Source organism: Sphaeramia orbicularis, chromosome 2, assembly GCF_902148855.1.
Source record: "Sphaeramia orbicularis chromosome 2, fSphaOr1.1, whole genome shotgun sequence".
Taxonomy (NCBI): domain Eukaryota; kingdom Metazoa; phylum Chordata; class Actinopteri; order Kurtiformes; family Apogonidae; genus Sphaeramia; species Sphaeramia orbicularis.
In genome coordinates this window covers 25,707,080-25,729,890 of record NC_043958.1, presented here as the reverse complement: position 1 = coordinate 25,729,890, position 22,811 = coordinate 25,707,080, and the positions used below count along the sequence as shown (strand labels likewise).

General features: G+C 34.5%; 1 protein-coding gene and 1 long non-coding RNA gene across 2 annotated transcripts in view; both read right to left on the bottom strand.

The window, feature by feature from the left end:
* LOC115431630 (NLR family CARD domain-containing protein 3-like) overlaps positions 1-22,811 on the bottom strand; it is a 63,045-nt gene that overhangs the window by 20,008 nt on the left and 20,226 nt on the right.
* LOC115436002 (uncharacterized) lies at positions 10,954-12,947 on the bottom strand. The gene is made up of 3 exons (XR_003937764.1): positions 12,795-12,947; positions 12,292-12,621; positions 10,954-11,047 (listed from the first exon to the last, which is right to left on the bottom strand). It is a non-coding gene; the product is annotated as an uncharacterized LOC115436002 (long non-coding RNA).

Genomic DNA, 22,811 nt, shown 5'->3' with positions numbered 1-22,811 from the left:
GTTAAGCAAATACTCACTGGAAGTCACTTTGCACTGGAAATTTTAAGAGCCTATTGTATTAATATTTTGTTGTATATTGATATAGCTAGCCATTTACTTGAATAACTGGGCTTTTTTTTTTTTTTTTTTTTTGCAATGTGAAAAACATCCCACTTTGTATTTTTTTTTTGGTAATATTTAAGTTATTTATATTGTTTACATTTGTAATTTTTTATTTGGTAATATTTGAATTATTTACATTATCTACATTTGTCATGGTACAGGTGACATTTTATATTTTGGTCCTGGAGTTGTATTCAAAATAAAATGGACACAACAAAATAACATAAAAAAAAATTAGTCATTTAGATTAGTCGACCAATTGAAATATTAGTCAAAAGATTAATTTTTAGAAAATTAGTCGTTAGTGGCAGCACTACGTAGAATATGTTGGAGTTCACTATTTTGGGTTAGTTTGTTCATGTTCTGATGAATGTGATGATGGATGTGGGACAGTGAGTCTTGTCCCACCCGTTCAGTGGTTCAGCTGGTCCACAACCATCTGAGACTCAGAGGAGTGATATGGCTTAGACACTGAGTAGGATTTGTTCAGTTACTTATGGGATCTGACATGGGAATTCAGGGTAGATAGAAGGATGGGGTAAGGGGCAGGAGTATACAGGGTGGGGAAGCAAAATTTACAATGAACATTTAGCTGTTTTTTCTCAGCAGGCACTACATCAATTGTTTTGAAACCAAACATATATTGATGTCATAATCATACCTAACACTATTATCCATACCTTTTCAGAAATTTTTGCCCATATGAGTAATCAGGAAAGCAAACGTCAAAGAGTGTGTGATTTGCTGAATGCACTCGTCACACCAAAGGAGATTTCAAAAATAGTTGGAGTGTCCATAAAGACTGTTTATAATGGAAAGAAGAGAATGACTATGAGCAAAACTATTACGAGAAAGTCTGGAATACTATTAAAGAAGAATGGGAGAAGTTGTCGCCCAATATTTGAGGAACACTTGCGCAAGTTTCAGGAAGCGTGTGAAGGCAGTTATTGAGGAAGAAGGAGGACACATAGAATAAAAACATTTTCTATTATATCAATTTTCTTGTGGCAAATAAATTCTCATGACTTTCAATAAACTAATTGGTCATACACTGTCTTTCAATCCCTGCCTCAAAATATTGTAAATTTTGCTTCCCCACCCTGTATAAGTTATACTTCATCCTCCTCCTTTTCGAAAATGTTTTCTTCTCTTTTCATTTAATATTACATTTTTTTGTTGTTTTTGTTTTAACATTACATTCAATATAAAATAAAAAATCAATCAGTCACTCACTCATCATCAATCAATCAATCAATCAAAACCACATCACATCCTGTGTTTAAGCAACTGTTTCTGTGGCACAGCATTAAATCAAACTTGGATTCTCAGAAGTTACCAGTCTAATCTAAATAGTACACAGGAGTTTTATAGACACAGTGAGGAGAAAAACCCTGACCCTCAGTAATATCATCAATGACAAAATTGAATTCAACCACTGAGCTTCACATACAGTCATGGAAAAAATTATTAGACCATCAAAAGTCATTAAAACAATGGTTATGCAATCAAGTACTAACTCGTATGTGTATCATGTGACTAAAACAGATGGAAAAGAAAACATGGAATGCCTAAAAGCACTGTTTTTGGCAGTACAATGCCATAAATATAAGAACTTAAGTGATTTTGGTTATTCAGAAAATCATGGAAAATGGCTAGATATCAGCTCTTAAATTAAACTCTTATGAGCTATTTTTGTTATAATTATATTTGTCCAAACAAATGTACCTTTAGTTGTACCAGGCATTAAAATGAACAAGATATTGAAGATAACTGTAAGCTTCTACTCTGTCTCATCACTGTCACTTCAGACAGACTCAACACATCGATAAAGGTCATGGAGTTTCTCCTATTCCTACTGAAATAAAGAACCAACACTGAAGGAGATGAGAGTCAAACAGGTCCGACATTACCTTCACGTAGAGACTCAGAGACTCACAGCTGCTGCCTTTTGGACAGGAGGTAAAAATGAAACCAGCATGAAGTTGATGAGAGGAGGAGGAGTCAGGATGGGAAGAACATGTTTACAACAGTTTCTACTGGTGTAACTTCATGGACTGATATGAACCATTATGTGTGTCTGTGTTTACATCCAGTTCTATCACATTTAGAACCAAAACTGGATGAAACAAACTGACTATGTAATACTCAGTAACAGATCTTTGGTATTTATTAGTATTATTCCATCCTTTATTTAACCTGATGAAATCTGCACTAAGATGAAAAACCTCAGTAAATAAGAACAGAACCAACATCTTTCCTCCATAAATGAGTCAATAGAGGATTTGGATTCAGTAAAATAGAGGATTCCTCAGCTTGGAGTCGGTAACAGGGTTGACCATTGACATGTTTCTTATTGTTTTCCAGTGTTGCCAAAGTGTGGTTGTGTTGCAGATTCCAGTGCAGCGAGTCAAGGCTTGTTGGTCTCATATCACAGGCAGGTGATCCAGCATCTATAAAAGCCACTGCTGAAACCCTGAGCACAAAACCAGAACATTTCTCTTCCAGCAGAGCCTTTCTGTAACTGTATGTGTTCCATGGGTTTAGGACTTGAACTTGGACTATTAGTTCAGTCAGTCTAACCCATGTTAAAATATTTACTGCAATACTCGTATTTAGATGTATTTAGAGCACAGGTGTCAAACATGCGGCCCGGGGCCAAATGCAGCCCGCCAAAGGGTCCAGTTCGGCCCCTGGGGTGTTTTTGCAAAGTGCAAAAATTCCACAGTCTTGAATTCAATTAAGAAAAAAAAAAATTAGCTTGAATTAAGGAAAAATCTTGAATTAAGACAAAAAAAATCTTCAATTAAGTAAAAAAAAAAAAAAAAAAAAAAAAAATTCAATTAAGCAAAAAAAAAAAGGTCTTCGTTTAAGCAAAAAAATTTCTTCAATTAAGCCAAAAAAAAAATCTTAAATTTAGCAAAAAATCTTGAATTAAGCCAAAAAAAAAATTTCTTCAATTAAGTTAAAAAAAATCTTGAATTAAGCCAAAAAAAAATAAAAATCTTCAATTAAGTACAAAAATCTTCAATTAAGCCAAAAAAATCTAGAATTAACAACTTATTTTTTTTCTTTGTTTTAGTGCAAAAAATAACATTAAATTCTGAAAATTTACATTTACAAACTATCCTGTAACAATAAAATGTGAATAACCTGAACAAATATGAACAACCTGAAATGTCTAAAGAAAATTAAGCACAATTTGAACTATTTTTCTGCCTGTTCATCAGTGTTTAGTGTCTTTGTAGATCTGATCCATAATGCACATGGACAAATGATAAGTTGAGGAATAATATTGTTAAAATTGCACTAAATTTTCTTGTGTTTTTTAAAATTTAAATTTCAGGGTTTTTTTTTTTTGTTTTTTTTTTTTTTGATAGTTTATAAAAGTAAGTATTTTCATAGTTTAATGGGTTGTTTTTTTTACACTGAAACAAAGAAAAAAATTTGGAGTTGTCATTATTTATAGGTTATTATGTTATTATTTTTCTGGTCTGGCCCACTGCAGATCAAATTTAGCTGAATCTGGCCCCTGAACTAAAAGGAGTTTGACACCCCTGATTTAGAGGATGGTGTCCAGGTTCATCATGTTATTTTTTATCAAATAACATTAGGTTTTCATAAGGGACGACCCCCAAACCCCAACAACTGTGATGCTGAGAATCCTGGGATTTTTTATTTGATAAGACACTGAAAACTGAAGTCATTCTGTTAAGAAGTTTGTGTTTGTCTGACATTTGGTAGTAATTTTACAACAGGGGTGTCAAACTCATTTTAGTTCAGGGGCCACATTCAGCCCAATTTAATCTGAAGTGGGCCGGACCAGAAAAATGAAAACTGTGAAAAAAGTAAAATTATATTAGATCAGGTTTACATCTACATTTCCTTAAAAATCTGAATAACGTGAACAACTTGAATTGTCTTAAGAAAAACAAGTGCAATTTTAACAATATTACACTTCGGTTTATCAGTTTATCATTGACACATGTGCATTACAATCGCACAAAACATTTAGTAACAGGCAGAATATTGGTAAAATTACATTTACTTTTCTGAAGACATTTCCGTTTGTTCATATTTGTTCAGGTTATTCACATTTTTTGTAAAAGTCTAGTTTGGTAATGTAAAAATTTTCATGTAATTTTACTTTTTTGCACCAAAAAAATAAAGAGAAAATTTGTAGTTTCTATTATTTATAGGTTATTGGGATAATATTTTACTGGTCTGATCCACTTGAAATCTCATTGGACTGTATGTGTCTGCATGTGGAACCTGAATTAAAATGATTTTGACACCACTGATTGTTAAAATCTTCAGTGTAATTTTTGCATTTCACAAATTCATCCCACGGGCCGGATTGGACCCTTTGGCGGGCCGGATTTGGCCCCCGGGCTGCATGTTTGACACCTGTGTTTTACACACTGCAACATCAACCACATTGTTTTTTTGTTTTTTTTTCACATCAACCAGGAAGTGGACAACAGACAGTGCATCCAGAAGGTCCACAGGACCATCAGGAACCTAGATCAGCCCAAAAACTAACTGTTGGTGCTGCTCCATCACCACAGACTAACAGAGGCTCAGAAGTGAAGACTGACAGGATAATTACTGGGAGAGTCTCCACAGTGTTTGCTGAGGTAAAGGTTGTTATGTATTTGTTCTGTTTCAGTATTTTCCAGTAAACAGTGCAGACAATCCAAACTGAACCACAATAACCTTTTCATTAATGTGAGGTGGTCCAGATGTTGATAAAGATACAACATGGAAAGAAGAAACATGTGAAACTGTCAGTGCAGGCAAGTACGGAGCCCATTTGGTGACGTGAGAAAAAAAAAAAAAAACGTGTGTGGCCACGATTTAATTAGGCGTGAGGAAGAGATTATAAAAAGCGTACACAAATCATTCAATCATGTGCACGAGTTAATGAAATGTGCACACGATTTGGTTAAAACAAGCTCTTTTTATACTTTCAAAGTTCATATTTAACATTCAAATCTTGTATCCATGTGTAATTTCAGTGTTTTTCTCTGGTAGAACTAAAAAAAATCTAATTCCGTTTTGGTGTTTTTCATCGTTTAAAACTGTTACGATAGTATTAAAACAAGCAGTGAATTATAAATGACTGCTATATTGAACGTTCGAAGTGTTCTGCGAAAATGGGCAAAAGGACTCAAAGCATATTTTCTGACCTTTTTATGGTCAAAATAAGAAAACAAGTCCAGGTGGACCATTTTAGGCTCAGGAGTATAAATTTTAATACAATGCGCACATCCTCCTTTCTCATAGACCATTCACATTCGACGCACATCCACCTGCACATCATGAAGCTGCCCACAGCCGTGAAACTGGGCAATAGGAATTTCATTCAGAAACCATCGGAATTTTCCCGATCGGACAAATAATGAAAGTTAGTCATACTACACAGGACAGGGGGGCGTGTCAGACCTGGCACGGTCGGACCTGAACTATAAATGATTATACAGGGTGACACAAAAAAACAGGAACTTTTTAACAATCTAATAAAACCAAGAGTGATGGAAGAAAAATATTTTATTCATAGTAAGTGAAACCTTAAAACATGCCATTTAAGAAACAATGATGGAATTTTCATTTTTTAAAAATGACTTCCTGTAGATGGCGTCCTCCTGTACGAATGCATTCTTGAAATCTGCTGTTGAGATTCCTCATTGACCGCTGCAACATCTCAGCTGGGATACTGTGAATTTCATCCTGAATTCATCATGTACACTTTACTCTTGAGATAGCCCCACAAGAAAAAATCACAAACGGACAAATCTGGTCTAGGGGGCCAGGGAACGTTACCGAATCTTGAGATCACACTGTTACCGAACAATTCTCGCACAGCCGCCAATGGCTCAAAAAACGGGAATTTTTGAAGTGCGTATTGGCAGACATGAGCAAGTGGCAGCACTGCGAGACAGTGACCTTGAGCGAGTAAACACCCCCCATTTTAGTAACCATTGGCAGCTGTGCGAGAATTGTTCGGTAACCGTGTGATCTCAAGATTCGGTAACGTTCCCTGGCCCCCTAGATCGCCAGATTTGTCCGTTTGTGATTTTTTTCTTGTGGGGCTATCTCAATAGTAAAGTGTACACGACTCGACCGAACTGTGGATGAGTTAAAACAGAGAATTCAGGATGAAATTCACAGTATCCCAGCTGAGATGTTGCAGCGGTCAATGAGGAATCTCAACAGCAGATTTCAAGAATGCATTCGTACAGGAGGACGCCATCTACAGGAAGTATTTTAAAAAATGAAAATTCCATCATTGTTTCTTAAATGGCATGTTTTAAGGTTTCAATTACTATGAATAAAATATTTTTCTTCCATCACTCTTTGTTTTTTTGGATTGTTAAAAAGTTCCCGTTTTTTTGTGTCACCCTGTACAACATATTATGTGCGGACCTCAAGCAAGAGAGAGCATATATGATTGCATTATAACGCAAAAACTATTGTGTTGTAATGCAATACTTTTGCGTTATAAATACTTTTGCATAATGCTATATTTTTTATTTTTTGCATCTCCCTTCCCGGGCGCCGTAATTTCCTGGATCAATCTGAGTCACCTATAAAGAAAACAGGTGCTAACACCTGCAGTGGGAGGAGCGCTGAGCCGTCATGTGACACGCTAGTGAATGGTGATTGGCTCCTTTCTATTGTCTTCACATTGGAGCTTTTTCACTGTGTAAATGTACAGCAGACATCTCTTTTTTTTATTAGCAAATTTCATACACGTGCGAGCAAATTTGTCAATCAGAAACCCAACTTTGTGGTCTTTAAATCTTACTTAAAATCCTACCAGACTCTTAAATTTTGCACAAACTCTCAAGCTGTGAAAACGAAAGCCTTATGTAACAGATTTAAACTGTAATTTTTCTTTTTTTTAAACATAGATTACCTCTTCTTTTCTTGTTTATTCTTTAACTTATTTTGTATTTACTTAATTTACCTACTTATTTATGTATTTATTTAGTTACTTTCTTCCTGCCTTGCCTCGAGCGTTATGCATTACATGTTATTGTTTATTACTGTTGACTGCTGTTAATCTATTTTGTATACAGCGTTGTATAAATAAAGTTTAAAGAAAAAAAAGATGCAGCAGAAAATAATACAAGATTTTACACAACGTATATCCCTCTAACGCTATTTTATCTAGATTTTCTGACATTGAAGAAATAGTAACTTTTGTAATTCTTATCCAGAAACCACTTTGCACTTATTCTTTCTTTGTGAACATTCTTCTGGCTTCTGGTCTAAAATGGAAAACTATCTTATATCTAAATGTAATGAAAATATAGCTACAACATCTCAAAATGTACTTGCATATTTTAAAAATGACATACGTAATTTTGCATGTATTGTTAATTTGATCATTTTATTTGGAAAATTTCACACACAAAAGTAAATATGCCAAAACACACCCAAATTTTAAAGTCTTTATGATTGAATTTGAAAAATATTAAATCACTGGACTTTATCTTTAACAAGAAAAGTACAAACACACTGACAATTTATAAAGAATTCTTTAAAATGGACTGAATTTACTCTCTGATGCATTTTTAAATTTTTTCCTCTACATTTATTTTAACTTATAATAATAATAATATAATAATAATAATAATAATAATAATAATTATTATTATTATTATTATTATTATTATTATTATTATTATTATTATTTTATTATTATTATTATTTTAATTTTTTGTGTGTCTGTAAGCATTTGCATTATGTGAATGTATTTTTTTGGATGATTTTTCCTTCTGACATCTTAATGTTTGTTCAAAATCTCTTGATGTTTGGTATACACATATATTTTCAATAAAGTTGGACAAAAAAGTGCTGCAGAAAACACTGCTTCTGCTTAAAATTAATCATTAATCCAATTTTTCTTGATTCACATTTGAATAAATGAATCAATCTGATAATTACTATACAATATTAACCCTTATGCCCTCCTAAAAAAAACAAAAAACACTGGCCACCCTTGTGGACAAAAATGTACTTGCACATGAAAAGTACTATAAATTCATCATACATCAACATTTCTTCCTGCTTTTTAAAAAATAAATCTCCTAAATAACTTCCGCCTTGCTCACCAAACATTCAACAGATTTCAGGATTTTAACCCTTTAAAAACCAGTTTAATCATTTCAATTCTGAGTGATTTATTACAAAAAACAGATAAAATGGAATATTTTCCATAAAATGAATAGTAGGTCGATGAAACACTGATGGTTATTAGAGCCTTGGATTATGTGACAACACATTAATTAATTTGTTATCACAATATAATAACCATAAAATAATATGTATACCCACAGCCGTTCTCAGCTTCTGTATTGGATTGGCATTAGATTTTTTTTCTCGTATCAGAAGAGGATGCCAAGGGGTCAACCTTAAACAAACTGTGAACATTTATGGTACAGTGGTTTTAGAGCTGAACTCTGACATGGATCTGGTTGATGTTGTACATTGTGTTACATAATCAAACATAACACAGTGAAATTTAACTTTCTGTAACATAATGTAGTTTAATATAAGTAACATAAATCCATATTGTGTAATTTAATGTTACATTTAGAGATGTAACCATATGAAAATTTCATATCACAGTTATTGCGACCAAAATTATCACGGTTATGATTATTATCGCAGTATTGTTGAAATGTGCTCAAAATGTTCAAAAGTACTTATACACGCTGAAATAATTCAACCAAGTTTTATTTTGAAAAAACAAAAATATAACACGTACAGTGTACTTTCTGTTGGTAGAAAAATTAAAATATTTAATATAGTTTTATCTATCTATCTATCTATCTATCTATCTATCTATCTATCTATCTATCTATCTATCTATCTATCTATCTATCTATCTATCTATCTATCTATCTACATACATATATATATACATGTATGCTGATATGTTTGTTGTATATTTTTAATGTATGTTTTAATTGTATCACAAAAATTTTTTGTAAAGGAAACAGTGCCACCATGAGGAAAATAAGCCCATTTTTCTTTATAATTCAATAGTAAAACATGAATCATGGTGCAAAATCAGTGTAATTATATTATCTCAAAATGTAATTTGTGTTCAGTATTCAGTTCAGTGTGTCCGAGCTCTAAGAGGTTGGCAGGTTCACAGTAGAATAAAGTCCATTCTCTCTTTGTATGAAGGTGCTGTACGGTTCGATTTGTGGATCCTGCAGAAGAACATATGTGTTAGAGAAACATTTAAAGTCATCAGTATGATGAGTAGGTACACTATGCTGTACAGTACCATGCTGTTCAGACCGCTGAGTGGCTGTGGTTGTTCTGTTGAGGAAACACACCAAGGACAATATATACAACAGATTAGTGCACGGTGGAGTTTATATTTCACACAGGAAATGAAAGACCAAGCTCGCATTGATGTTTCAAGTGAAACCTGTGCCTGCAGACCTTTCAAAATGTCACCAACACGTGCAGTAAAATATGGGTCAGTGACAAATACAAACTGGAAAAATTCAAACTCTTAGAAAACAATCATGTGTTTTTTGTTTGATCATTTTGTTTGTTGGTTTTTTTGTCATTTGAATTATATTTGCACTATTTCTTTTACTTTAGTTTTTTAAAGTAACACTGAAAGTAAATAAAAATGTCAAACATCGCAATGAAAAAGAATGATTAATATCACATCGCTTTGAAATGGATTTGGTTTAGATTTATTTTAGAGTAAAAGTTATAAATCAAGATTATGCCAAACCAGTATGGGGTGCTGTTTGTAAAATAGCTCATGCTAAAAATAACAGCAGCATTTTGTCCCTTTAGGTTTAAACCATTTTTTAAAAAAAAAAAAAAAAAAAGGGCATGAATTTTTTCAGGTCACCTTTTAGGACATTTACAACAATATTTGTCATCTTAGAAATAATGACTATAGTTAAATGTAAACATTAAATGTCACATGTAAATGTTAAATATTACATTTCAATATATTGGATTTAAATATTATATCTAAATCTAAATGTTCAATCTAACATTTAGATTTAACACTTAGATTTAATATTAAAGTTAGATATTAAATATTTTAAAATAAATTTCAATGTATTAGATTTAAATGTTAAATCTAACATTTAGCTTTAACATTTAGATTAGATTTAATATTTAACATTCATGTGTGACATTTAATATTTACATTTAGCTATTTATCTAAGTGACAAATATTGTAGTAAATGTCCTAAAAGGTGACCTGAAAAAATAAAAAATTCATGCCTTTTTTTTTTTTACATGTTTTAAAATGCTGCTGTTATTTTTAACATGAGCTATTTAAAATGTCTATAAATATGACCTGAAAACATTTTTTTCCCACATGGTTTGAAACTAAATGTGACAAAATTTGTTGTTATTTTTAGCATGAGCTGCTTTACAAACAGTACCTCATAAACCAGTTTAACATTTTCATGCTTTCTTTTTTAAGCATATTTGCTTATTTAGTCCAAACTTTTATGACTAAACATTTTTGCTGGTATTGCAAATATATAAAAACACAAATTTCAGACTAAGTCCTGAAACAAGACTAAATGGAAGTAATTTGTAAATTTATTTTCAAGTTTAAGCCCTTTAATTTTAACTAGAACATAAGCACACAAACATATGTCATACCAGTATGAGTGACATTACTTTACATAATGAGCAGCAGAAACAGCTTTCATGAACTCAGTGTTCACAGCTGTATTGTGTAAGAGCAAATACACTGTTAAGTTGTTGAGTATTCCAAAAAACACAAACTACAAATATTACATTATTGCCTCACCTGATATGAGTCATCTTGTAGCCAAATAAAACAATTATTCCAGTTATAATGATGACACAGCAGCAACAGTCAAAGCATAAAGAAAGAAAATAGATGGTGTTGAAGAATGGTTCTTTTCATTCTCTGAAATGCCTAAAAATACAAATACATAATAGTCAGAAAAATGGTACTGATATATTTAAAAAATTGAATCAACCTTGTACAATATCATATCACACTGTAATATGAAATCTGTAACCTAAAGCAAAGACAACTACAGACTGAGGACTTAAGCATCGGTACAACTGGAAATCAACTGTTTTATCACTGGTGTTATTGTACAAGTGTATGCATGGGTTTAAGGTAATCTATTACACAGGATAAGATAAGATAAGATAAGATAAGATAAGATAAGATAAGATAAGATAAGATGATACAAGAAGATAAGATAAGATAAGATAAGTTAAGATAAAAGAAGATAAGATAAGATAAGATAAGATAAGATAAGATAAGATAAGATAATAAGATAAGATAAGATAATATAAGATAAGATAAGATAAGAAGACAAATAAGATAAGATATAAGACAAGAAAAAGTAAAATAAGATCAGATAAGGTAAGACAAGATATGATGATAAAAAGATAAGATGATAAAATAAGATAGAAGAATTCTAATTGTATAATGTGGAAAAACAAAAGTTTCATCTAGAAAAATAGAATGTACTTAAATGCATTGATGGATTTTTGAAATATCAAAATCATGTTTGATAAATAATCCACTGCAATTCAAATATTGTTTAGAGTAAAATGTGCTGATGTAATGTGTATTTTATTCTGGAGGAAGGTGTCATTTAGATATTAGATATCTTCTTTAAGATAAGATGATTAAATAAGATAGGATTAATAAAGACCTCTAATTAAATAATGTGGAAAAACAAAAAGTTCAGCTGGAAGAATAAAATGTACTTTTATACATTGAATGATTTTTGAAGTATCAATATTATACATATTTGATAAATAATCCACTGCAATGTAATATTATTTAGAGTAAAATGTGTTGATGTAATGTGTATTTTATTTAGGAGGAAGGTGTCCTTTAGATATTAGATACCTTTCTTAAGATAAGCTAAGCTAAACGAAGAGAAGAGAAAGAAGAGAAAGAAGAGAAGAGAAGAGAAGGGAAGAGAAGAGAAAGAAGAGAAGAAAGAGAAGAGAAGAGAAGAGAAGAGAAGAGAAGAAGAGAGAAGAGAGAGAAGAGAAAGAAGAAGAGAAGAGAAGAGAAATAAGAGGATAAGATAAGATAAGATAAGATAAGATAAGAGATAAGATAAGATAAGATAGATAGATAAGATAAGATAAGATAATAAGAAGGATAAGATAATAAGAAAGTATGATTACCTTCTACAGTGATGTTGAGCTTAAGTTTAGAGGTTCCTTCAATGGTTGAACACTCACATTGGATGTTCCACTGTCCACTGGTGTTAAATCCACCAGGTGGAGAAACACAGTGTGGTTTTCTGTCATAAGTCTGAACCTGCTGCTACAGTTCTGCACAAAGTCTTTTGTGTGTTCGTACTAAACGACATTCTTCCATGTTCCCCAGTATTTTGATTTTACAGAATGTAAGTGTGATGAATGTTGAGTTGGTGCATATTGGAGTGATGTCTGGTTGTGTCCTGATGGTTTTCTCCAAAGTTGGTGTCACTTGGGTTGTGTTTTGTCCGAAAGCTACAGAAATAAATAAGTTGAAGTTACAGTTACTGCATTGAATTAGTAATCAAAAGAAAGCACAATGCACCAAGAGGAAGAAATTACACAAATATGAAGTTGTTCCATTAAAATCCAAGCAGGTATTTGTATTTGTATGTATTTTATAATATCAGAACAGTTCAGTACGTTACCTTCAGTTGTAAAACACAGCATTAGTGTCGGCAGAAGAAAGGACAGCGTCCACCTGCTCATACTGGCTAAAATGTTCCTGCTGCTGGCTCTGTGATCATCCAGGACTGAGTGAACATGGACAGACGCGTGACTTCGGACTTTTTTGAACCCACCTAAAGGTTTCACAGTCGTCTGAACGGGTGTGAGGGGCTGTAAACAGGAAGTGGAAGTCATAACTGCTTCTGCATTTACAGTTCAAGACACTGAGGGTGAAAGTGTGACCGAAGGCATAAATACAACAATGTATTCACGTTTAGCAAAGGTGGCAATGTGCAAACACTGTTTACACAAGTAGAAGTACATGCAGTTGGAAGTACTGCTTCAACTTCTTTTCTGCAGTAAAAGTGAAGAAGTACAGGCTCTGAAATACACTGATAAGAAATACAAGTCTGAAGTTAGTGTTTGAAGGACTTGTTTCTGTGCAAACTTAACTGAATCTCATGTCATATTAATATCCCTTTATCAGGCAAGTGACTACTTTTGGTAATTTCCGCATACATTGACAAAATAGTGGCAGTATCAGTTCCAGTGAGGACAGTGAGTCAGCAAACTCAGGTCCACTGTGGTCTACAGGATCTGTAAGGTCCACCTCTGCATGAATACTGAGTGTACCTGCTTTCTTAGGTACCATGAAGTAATGGTACTAATGTAAGGAATGATGTTCAAAGGGATAATCAGGGATGTTTGGTACTATGGATTTCCTTTCCGGTAAAATTCAGGTTGGTTTTGCCAATACTGATCCAATACCGATACTTTGTACAACTACACTTAATGTCTGGAAAATCTAAAAAATCAAATCAAATAAAATAGTGTATTTCAAATCACAACTTCATAAAGTACACAAGACATGAGAGTAACTGTTGTTTAATTATCAAGAGCTATTATTTAAAAGAAAACTTGCATATTCACGTTAACATGAAACATGAAAATACTGAGCATGTAACACCTCAACAAAAACATTTAACACTAGTCACTTTTCCATTGGACATCTGCGCAAAACTTTACCGATATTTACTAAATGTCGAAAAAACAGAAGTGCGTAATGTCGATTTTTCCATTAAATCACAAATGCGATGATTTGTTTATTTATTATCGCAAGATGACACGAGAAGTCATTCCATAAACATGGCGATGAACGTAAATATGGTGTTGATTTACAGATATATTCATTATTATTATATATTACCCCTCTATCTCATACTAAATTTAAAAAATGATTGGATTTCTTGATGTGTCCACACATACCGCGACATGTTTCTTCTTCTTCGCTTGTTGTAACGTCTGTCAACATAGTTTTTTTTAATTCACCTGACTCTAGTTGTGAATAAAGGTCTTTCCATTGCAGTTTTGCGTGATATACCATTCGTGCAACGCCCAAAAATCCACCTCTTGCCAGCACAAAAACTTTAATCCAAAAATTGTCATTATGTTTGCACAATTTGAAGGTCATTGGAAAAGCAACTACTGACACTTTCCCTCATTCACAAGTTTTTGTTAAGGAACAATAGCATATTTATGTTTTCCTCTTTCGTCTGCTTCATTTTCTGCTCAGAGCCTCTCCTGCCTTTGAAAAGACTCTCTCTGCTGGTACAGATTCATTCCCTGGTATCTCACTGCTTTGGGCTGGGAAGGACTGACTGAGAGGTGTGACGCAGTACCCACTTACCCAGGAAAGAAGAAGTAGTTCCCATAAATCATGTGTCATTTGAACCAGATCCCAATAGTTTAGTTACTTTCCACTGTGTTCCGTGTACTTGATATGCATTACGTCAAATGACCGACGTATCAAAAGTATTGATTTGTAGGATTTGTGAATCGATTCTACAGTGTAAAGATCTGGTATTGGAGATATGGTATTTCAGTATCGATCCGCACACCACTAGTGATAATGTTGACAGGTGTCTGGATCCGCACTTATGTTGGTCTAATGTTCTAAAAGTCATGTTCTAATGTTCTCAAATACACGTTCCTTTCACCTTATATGTGTTTTTGTTAATTTTTTAAAAATGCATTTTGGAATTTTATTTTATATTTATTTTAATTTTTCTGCCACATATGGGCAAGGAACCACATATGGTAACTTCACTGACCTTGATTTTCTGCATGACAATAAAAATTTGGGAAAAATTTGAAAAAAGTAAAGTCTTGTTATGTCCTCCCATAACACACTAAAATTGAAAATTTGAATTTCAGAGTATTATTCTATGAGTGACCTATAAAGGGTTAACATAAACACTATTAAACCACTGTAAAACCAGCCCTAATATTGTGAAAAAAAAAAAAATCCCTAACTCTGCTACAGTGTGCAACTCCAGTTTTTCTTTAGTCATATCTCAAAACATTCTGAGGCCTCTTCTCTGGGTTTCAGCCTTTCTTTACTGTCTGTTTTCATCCACTTACATTTGTTCTAAACAGTGATCTGCACGAATAGCTACACCTTTTCTGTTATCGTCCACTGAGGTTAAAATTACTGTCAGTGACTATGTTTGCATGCAACATCTGTCAGTATGTTTTTCAGGTATGCACAAAAGCATGTAAACAGGAACATTCATTGCAGTGACCACATGAAGAGCTTTTTTGGAATATTGGAATATATCTTTTTCAGAACTGAGGAAAATTGTTTTGTTTTGTTTTGTTTTTTTGCTTGAATTAAGCAAAACAATTCTAGAAGTAAAAAAAAAATCTGCCAATGGAACAAGTGAAAATTATCTTGGTAAGATTTTTTGAAATAAGATTTGCAAGATCTATTGTCTAAAAATAAGTTCTTAGATCTCACTGAAAAGTTACTCCTTAGGTGATTATGTCGTATTTTAAGTGTGATGAGATATTTTGACTAGATATGAGAAAAATAGATTTGGTAAGATTTAGATTTTTGCAGTGTACTGACATTTAGAGCTAGAGCCACAGTGAAATCGACATATTACACGATCGTTTTCTATTGAGCACTTTGAACACGCTGTAGCTGATCATCATGCAGCACACTTCAATAGTTGTTACGTCTTCAGAAGTCTGTGGTTTAGTTGCACCTAATGAGCAGCAGACCTTTCAGTTCATGGGCCTCACTACTTTCACAACCGCTGTTTCACCTCCATACTGCTCTGTATCACTGTCACTATTTTTACAGACAAACACTTTCCCCCAGTGCTGCTGAATAAAACCAAATAAAATTATGCAGCTCTGTTGCACAGTTTAACTACATATGAGAACGAAAATCAAACTGGAAAAACTTCTGTTTCTATGTGATACAGATGAAAATAGTGAAACAGATCATTTTCTTGTTCTGGTAAAAACTTATTATTGTTTTTGGTTCAGTTTGTTTCTTTGTTTGTTAACACTGTAGGAGCAAAACTCTTAGTTGAATTTATACCAAATTTAGTTTATAGATTGCCAGGGACCCGAGTAGTCCAGGGACCCATGTGGGTTGTTTTTTTTAGTATTTTTTAATGTTTTTAGTGCTAACTTTGAATTACTGTTGATTGTGAATAACTATCTATCCTATGGATATGGATTTTCACTCGCCAAAACTCGTTTATTCGAGTAGCCTGTTGCGTGCACTGAGGACCAAAGCCCTAGTGGTGGGCAAGTGAAGCCTCATGAAGCACTGAGGCTTTCCTAACAATTGTGCCGAAAAAGATTCAAAGCTTCAAGACTTCAGTGACGGTGACATCTGGTGGACAACTGATGCAACAGCAACCTCTAAAGAGCACGACTGAAGCACTGGCTCTGGTTCAATCCCATGACGGCAATAAAAGTTCAGAGAAGTCTGTGTGGTCATTCAAGTTTTTTGTTCATTCATACCAAATAATGATTATATTGTCATTACAATAAAATATGCAGATGTTCTCCCCCATACTCTAAAACACATTCCAGATTAACCCAAAGAATAAATGCAAATGATATCAAGGGTTAAATGTTGGTTAAGGGTTTATTTCAAGCTTTGAGCTTTACTTAAAAACTGTACTAAAAGTCCCTAACAGGATTAGAGATCGTTCCTACTTTGCAAATGATCATGGTGTTTGAATTCAGAAACATGTTTTTTTTGTGTGTGAAGTGTTTTTAAGGAAAACCTTTAAAGATAATGGTTTGTCATTTGGGGACTTTTGTGGTTGATTTGGAATGATTATTCACAGAAGCAGACAAGTTATTTGTCCTCACAGGTTTTTATTGAGAAATATAATTTTTTCTACTGTCGCAGGCTTCAGTCGGCTCCTCTTCTGGCTGACCAGCTCCCCAGCTTTGGAAAATATCCTTTCACAGGGAACAGATGACGCTGGGATGCACAGATACTTGCATGCAAGTTTCCACAGCGTAGGATATAAAGTCTTTCTTGCCACCCAGTACTTCAGGGGATCCTCTGCTCTTGTCAGAATTTGTTCTTTCAAATATCTATGACACAGACAGTAAGAAAATGAATGACTGAATAAAACAACTGATGTTTCAACAGTAATCAACATGCATACCTCTGGATCTCCACTGCAGTGCTGGCAGATGCACTGCAGGTGCGGTGCTGAGACTCTACATAATTGTCCAGCAAAGCCCACAAGTTGTAATTTTCTTCATTAGCACTGGTGGATGTTGTTGCTGTCTCCAGTGGCACATCTTCTGCCGACCCATCAATAAGACTGGCACACTCTCGTGTCAGCCTTTCTACAGCAGCTTGAGCGTTGCTTTGATTAATAAAGCCAACCTGTTTAAACCGTGGATCCAAGATGGTGGCCACAGACAGGGAGTTCACCTTTTCCAAGCCACTGAATTTTTCATTCAAATTATTTTTCAAAGGTTGGCAAGTGTGGCACCAATACAGTTCTCTCTGTTCATAAAGCCTATTGAGCATGGCGTAAGTGCTGTTCCATCTGGTTTCGACCTCTTGAACAAGCTTTTTTTGGGGCATGCCCATATTAGCTTGAATAGAGCACAACTTTTCCTTTGCTTTTGAACTGGATTTGAAGTGTGCCACTATTTTTCGGGCCCTACTGCGAATGTTTTCCAGCTCAGGAGTCTGACAGAGGGATTTTTTTGACAATGAGATTCAGCATGTGGGCAAAGCAATAAATATGTTTTAACGTTTAACTGAGTAACACTTGCCACAATATTGTGAGCTCCATCAGTAACCATCCACAGACCTTTTCAGTGATTCCCCACTCTGTCATCAGATTTGCAATCGCACCTGAAATATTAACTGCTGTGTGGGTCAAAGGAAAATACTGCACACCTGAAAGCACAGTAGCCAGATCTAGGCTGTCTGACACATAATGGCAAGTGACACCAAGGTATGCATCCATGTTGAGTGATGTCCACATGTCAGCAGTCAAACTAACAGCTGAAGTCTGCTTAATTTCTGCCAAGGCCTTCTCTTTGGTTACAGTGTACCTTGCGTCCACCATTGCCTTTATAGTTTTGCGGCTTGGAATGGAGTATGATGGGTCCAGGATTTTAATGAAATTTTGGAACCCTTCATCCTCCACAACAGAAAAAGGCTGACCATCTTTAACTATCATGTCCACCAAGGCCTCATCCAGCTTCTGTTTTCTGGACACTGTGTGGGAGAAAGGTTGCTATATGAATATGATACCAACATCTACAATAAGCAGACACACACACATACACATATACAGTGTATATACGTATATATTTATCTTACTGTCAGGATTTCCAGTGTTGACAGGGTCAAAGGTTTGCTGGGTATGATTGTCATCATGCCTGGCACGCAAGTGTCTCAGCATAGATGATGTGTTGTTGCTGTAAGACAACTCTTGTGTGCAGAGCAAACACCGCACCTACAAGCAATTGCAATTTTGTGACCCATTTAAAAATTAAAAATACAATTCAATTATGGAAACATAAAATGTATGCCATAAACTGTATACATTTCTTTTATAGTGCCTTTTGAGCAGTAGGCATGGAAGCAATTATGTGCATGCGCACAAAAGATAGACGTAGAATATTGATGTGAGATGGTAATAGCGTAAGGAAGTTCTCATTGTATGATATTAGCGTTAAGTACGTGGGTTAGGTGGGTGTTAACAGCGTTTACATTATTGTTTAGGTTAGTTCAACAGATGCCAATAATGGTAGCCGAACATTTAACTGATTAAATCTATGTGGACAATTCCTGTAAGCAATTACATGTGCACGAAGGATAGACATAGAATATTGAAGTGAGATGATAATAGCATAAGGAAGTTCTCATTGTATGATATTAGCGTTAAGTACGTGGGTCACTCGGTGTTAATGGCGTTTAGATTATTGTTTAAGTTAGTTCAACGAACGACAACAATAGTAGCCTACCATTTAACTGCGTAAATCTATGTTTACAGAGCTTTATTAAATAGAAGTTATAAGCCTGTATAAATATGTTACCTGTAGCGGGAGCTTTATTTGATAGAAGTTAAAAAAGCCTGTCAAAATGAGCATCCTTTACCCATATTCGTATGAATAAGTAAATAATGGTGTTTTCTACAGTAGAAGCATTATTTCATCTTGAAATAGGTGTGTCGAAACATAAGGTAGCATGTTTTGATGGGATAGCGTCAATCGACAGACGTCGCAACTCAACTCGACAGAACACCGGCGCTAAGCTAAAGGCTAAGCGGCCAGAGAAGAAGTGGCGATATAAGCCTGCGGTACCTTCTGTGATCATGGGAAATGTGAACTCACTACAAAACAAGATCGACGAACTGTCTGCGCTAGTGAAGAACGTTAAGACCCACAGAGAGTGTAGTTTGCTGTGCTTCTGTGAAACGTGGCTCACGGCTAGCATCCCGGATGACGTCATCCACTCCGCCATTGCTAGAGTGCAAACACAGCACCCTGAGGTTCTTGTGTTAATCTCTGGGGACTTTAATCACGTGACACTGGACACAACACTACCTGCTTTCTTCCAGTATGTGGACTGTAACACCAGGGGAAACAGGACAATTGACTTACTGTATGCAAACATAAAGGATGCATACAGCGCCACCTGCTGCCTGCACTGGGAAAGCAGACCACAACCTGATCCTGCTGCAGCCTCACTACAAACCTAAAGTGAGGAGGCTACCCACAACCACTCGCTCTTTCAGGAAGTGGTCTACTGAGGCAGAGCAGACTCTGAGAGACTGCTCTGGAAATACAGACTGGGGTGTACTGCAGGGGTCGTGTGGTGAGAACATCGAGGAGGCCGTCGACATCATCACAGACTACATAAACTTCTGCATGGACGCTGTGGTTCCGGTAAGAACTGTACGCTGCTATGCTAACAACAAGCCCTGGATCACAAGTGACATCAAGGGCCTTCTGAATAAGAAGAAGAGAGCCTTCAAAGATGGTGATCAGCAGGAGCTGAAGCATGTGCAGAGGGAACTCAGAGTCCAGCTCAGGGAGCCAAAGGAGCAGTACGGGAGGAAGCTGGAGCAGAAGCTGCAGAACAACAGCACGAAGGCGGGGGGGAGGCGCGGGGCTAAGTAGCAGCAGTAGTTAATAAGAACACTACTCATGCCCCCTGGACTGTAGGACTTACACACTTACATTGCATTGTTTACATTGCACTTCATCCTTATCCTTTGCACTGACTCATTCATTGCACTGACTCTAAGCACAACAGTCTCCTTTTGCTCTGACTCCTTGTGGAAAGTTAAAGTTTCTTCTTTTTACGATTGTGTTCTTACTATTGTGTTTTACTACTGTTGTTTTGAAGTTTGTGGATACTGCTGGAACCTGTAAATTTCCCTATGAGATGAATAAAGTATCTATCTATCTATCTATCTACTATCTACTATCTCTATCTATCTATCAGATCTGATTACATTTTGAGAAAATTAGGCCAAAGTTGAAATTTTTAATGAATTTTTAAATATTTTTTCCCCCCATTTACTTATAATGGGTGAAATTTCAACTGTCTATAAAAACTTCAATTTTGTTTCAATTTACTTCAAACTTGACGCATATATGAGGCAATTGTTATACATCACTTCGACATAAAGCTAAGACATTGTGTATTTTTTCACGGTACATTTTTTTTTTTTTTTTACATTTTTTTCCCAACCATTTACCTAACATTATAAAGGATAGGGAAATCAGTCCAAAAATAGCATCCATAAAAAAATGTGTCATTCCAAATGAAATCATTCTGAAAATAAATAAATAAATATAAATAAATAAATGACCTGTTTTAACCCTTTCGCACAGTGCTCACTATAGTAGACAACTATTCTACAGCTGTTCTCTTGTAAATTCATGGATTTTGTTGTTTTGTTTTTTTTGCACATTTTGTTTTAACACATTAGATATGTGTTCTGACATGAATTGGTAACATTGTGTAGATCTCTCCTGAGCGTAATAGTCAGTAGTTTTCACGCAATTTATCAGTAAATACATGTTTCTTTGCTTCAAAAATTAAACGCATGGTGTCCAGCTGAGTGGACATTTTTGCAACTTCATGAAAAATAGGTTCATAAGAATTTTTTTATTATTATTACTATTTTTTTTTTTTAATCTATTTTTTTTTTAACTTATTTTTTTTCGCTCATGAGAAAATTTTCTATCGCATTGTTTTTTCATGCCTAAAGGGGAATAAAAACACTCAGGAAAAAAATCTTGATTAAGGTTCTCATAATTTGTGCATGAAAGGGTTAATAAAGGAACGCCATTGAAGAACTGATTAAACTTGCTGTGGGTTCAAATTTGGAGCTCTGGGAGTGAAGGTTAGAGTCTGTGACCCTGAAATAATATCAAGTAAATAATATCAAAACAGAAAAAAGTCATGAAAACATACAGTGCATTTATTTTTCAACTTGATAAATATTATCACAACACAAGGGTGTATAATAAGCTACAATATGTGTGGGGGATGGGGTTTTTGCCTGGCACCACTTGTTTTAACACGTTTTAACTGTCTTCCAGTAAACATTACAATGCACATTTGTTTTAAATTGCAACTATTTTCTTTGTCACTGACTCAACTGGATGTTCATCCCATAGTGAGTTAGGTTTATGAAAATGTCCACATACACCATTACATAAAGTATTTCTTGACTGATTGATTCATGGATTATCAGCCAGAACATAAACAAAACTCATTTCCAACATGGTTCAAAGCTGTCAAAAAACAAAGAAATTCGAGGTGTTTAACGTGGAGGTGATGTTTAGACGTTCTCATAGATCTCCAGGCTTGGGACAGTGTCTCCTCCATCCATTTCCTGATGATCCAGACAAGCAGTGACTATTCTTGTGCCTGTCTCATTGTTATGGTGGTGATGAACAGAGGAGACCATTTCATAGAGATCATTTGTTGGCCGCTGGAGGCTTGTGTAAGGATCCCCTACTTCATCTTCAGCCTAGAAAATCAAAATATTAGTGCGTCTTATTTTTTAAACCCTGTTATATAGAGGACTGAACCTGCCATATTGAAAAATATATACAGAAATACAAATGGCTTGATAAATTCATTTCCGTACCATTTATTGATCTATTTTGTCCTTATTTATTTTTTCCTTATTTAGTTTTTACCCCTGCATTTATTTCTGCATTGCTTTCTATTTACATTTTCTTTATCTCTTATCTATATTTTATATTCATCTGACATCTTATTAATTATTGGCATTTTTTTAAATTCATAGTCATATTTACCTCTTCAGTATTCCCCCTTTTCCATTTCTTCTTCTATTTATTTCTCCAAACCTATTTATTTCTGCTTCTCCTTTTAATATTTCAGCGAGTCCTTTTTCTATTTCTATATGCATTTATACCTCATTAAGTAAATGAGGGGGGCAGTCTTTAACCCTTTCATGCACAGTGGTCACTCCAGTGGACAGTTATTCTCCAGCTGTTCTCTTATATATTCATGAGTTTTGTTGTTTTAGTTCCATATCAGCCAACGCAGTGGATGCTTATGCATATGTAACTTTGCTGTTCTTGATAAACCTGATCTGCAGTAACATGTTTGAGTGTAAATCAGTTGTTATTAGACTGTAATTATCATTTTTTCTTTAAAAAAATTT